Here is a 2,500-nt window from a genome sequence, read left to right as displayed (position 1 = left end):
GGAGACGAGGCCGGCAGATGGGTGCTCACTGGGAGGCCAAGTGCATTGAAAGTTATCCACGGAGGAGGATAAATCGGCCGCGTGAATAGACTTTCGAAACACGCGATGTTTTTTTTTTTTTGATGGGAGGATAATTCGGATAGATTTGCGTCGAGTCGTATCTTCTGCGATTTGAGCCGCCTCGAAGATTCAAAGAAGGCCCAGAGATACAGATGTTAGGCCGGGTCAAGCGAGGTGAGAAGGTGTGGCCGAGACAGTGCGCCTGGTCAGAGGTCGGCCAGCGAGCATTTCCTTCGTCTTCCCCCCCCCCCCCCCACGCATCAAAAGCATAATCATAATATTATCGTGTGATTGATTAGTCACTGATTACATGTTTCGTTTGCTGAAGGACTGATGTTTGAGGCGAACTTTTATTGCTGAATATCGGATTTGTTTAATCATCACGATTCCGCTTCGATTTTACTATGTAACTTACCTCATAAATAAAAATACGAAAAGCAAAACTTCCAAAAAAAAAAGTTAGAAAATCTATAACGCCATGTTAATTGCATCTGCAACGTGAGACTGACCGGAACAAAATAATGCGCAACATTACTGAACTCCGTAAGCCCGGGCGATCAATCAGGGCACGTTGTAGTTAACAAGGTAGAAATCCACTTGGGTTATTTATGACACCTTCGTGGCAGGCTTGGATACGAATTACAACACGCGGCCGGGCTGCTCTCGTAACCCAATCCTCGGATGGGTTCAAATTATCCAATTTTCCTTAGCAAACAGCGTTACAGAGAAGGCTTAATCATGGGCTCTGTCGATATGTCTTGCTCCTTTCCTTTTGCTTTGGCTGTGATATTTGTCTGCGTATATTCTCATTTTCCTCTTCTCTTTGCTGTCTGGCTGTCTGTCTGCCTCTCTCTCTCTCTCTCTCTCTCTCTCTCTCTCTCTCTCTCTCTCTCTCTCTCTCTCTCTCTCTCTCTCTCTCTCTCTCTCTCTCTCTCTCTCTCTCTCTCTCTCTCTCTCTCTCTCTATCTCTCTCTCTCTCTTCATCCATTAATCCATATATATATATATGTATATATTATATATATATATATATATATATATATATATATATATATATATATATATATATGTTATATATGATATATATATGTATATATATATGATATATATAATAATATATATGTATGTTATGTATAATATATATATATGTATATATATGTTATATGATATATATATTTATATATATGTTATATGATATATATATGTATATATAGATGTATATACACCTATATATGTATATTTATTCATCTAATCATACATATATACATACTATATATACCAGTGTATACACACATTAATTCTATTCGTTCTTCATAGGTAAACAGAGTTGCCAAGGTCCTTCGCCGAAACCCCTTACTAAAGTAGAAATATTCACGCCTGAGAAATCAAATGAAACAAGTACACACACAGATATTTGTTTAAACTCATACATACACATGATGAGTATATATGAATATGCATATCTATATGTACACATATATATAGATATAAATATTTACATATATATATATATATATATATATATATATATTCACGCTTACATAGTATATGTAATATATGTACTCTTAAGTCTATGCATTTTTTGATGTTATTAGTTTATAGCCTCCAAAAGCAAATCAGTGAAATTCAGACTCAGAAGCAAAGTATTTACGTGTATAACCAGGCATGTTTATCCAGTAAATCCTAAATTTATTATATAATATGTACAATACTTAATTACGGTCTGTGCGAGTGTCACGGTTGAAAGCTGGCTGGTATAATCCGTAGACTTTTTCACATCGCCAAACGGCCCTGTGAACGATCAGCAAACGGTTCTGTCATGGTATTTCCATTTTTATTTTTGAAGATTAATGTAAGGATAAGTAGATTAAATATAAAATCATTTTAGCTGAATTCATTTATAAACTTATTTTTATATATGTGCTATCGGAAAAGTAAAAAAATAATTATATAAAGTAATACAAGCTGATAAGCCCTCATTTGTAACACAGAGAATAAACGAAAACAGAAAAACAAATAAAGATAATACAAAAAAAATACGAAAGAAAATTCCTCGTTTCCAAAAATACGAAAGAAAGTTCCTCGTTTAAAAAAATTAAACGAAGAAAAACGGAACCAAAATTGAACACTAACGTTGCGTGCGAATCCAAACTGTCATAGCATTTGAGCGAGTGTGACATACCTCTCGGCGGTCGTAACGTGTCTCTTGAGGTCGTGAGTGACAATTAAGAGGAAGACAGAGATTTTTTCAAGAGCGAGAGGGAAGGGAAATGGACGTGGGTTAGTCGAGGGTATAGGGGGGGGGAGGGGAGATGGGGGAGAAATGGAGACAGAAGTGTAAAAAGGTGTGATAGGTCGAAGTAGAATGTATAGCGAGATAGATAGAGAGATAGATAGATAGATAGATAGATAGATAGATAGATAGATAGATAGATGGGGA

At 35.9% G+C, this 2,500-nt stretch overlaps 1 protein-coding gene across 1 annotated transcript in view; it reads left to right on the top strand.

The window, feature by feature from the left end:
- LOC125028026 (transcription factor Sox-9-like) overlaps positions 1 to 2,500 on the top strand; it is a 14,175-nt gene that overhangs the window by 757 nt on the left and 10,918 nt on the right. The window lies entirely within an intron of this gene.

Source organism: Penaeus chinensis, chromosome 8, assembly GCF_019202785.1.
Source record: "Penaeus chinensis breed Huanghai No. 1 chromosome 8, ASM1920278v2, whole genome shotgun sequence".
In the NCBI taxonomy this organism is placed as follows: Eukaryota; Metazoa; Arthropoda; class Malacostraca; order Decapoda; family Penaeidae; genus Penaeus; species Penaeus chinensis.
The sequence above is the reverse complement of the archived record's forward strand: the minus strand, read 5'-3'. Positions and strand labels throughout refer to the sequence as shown.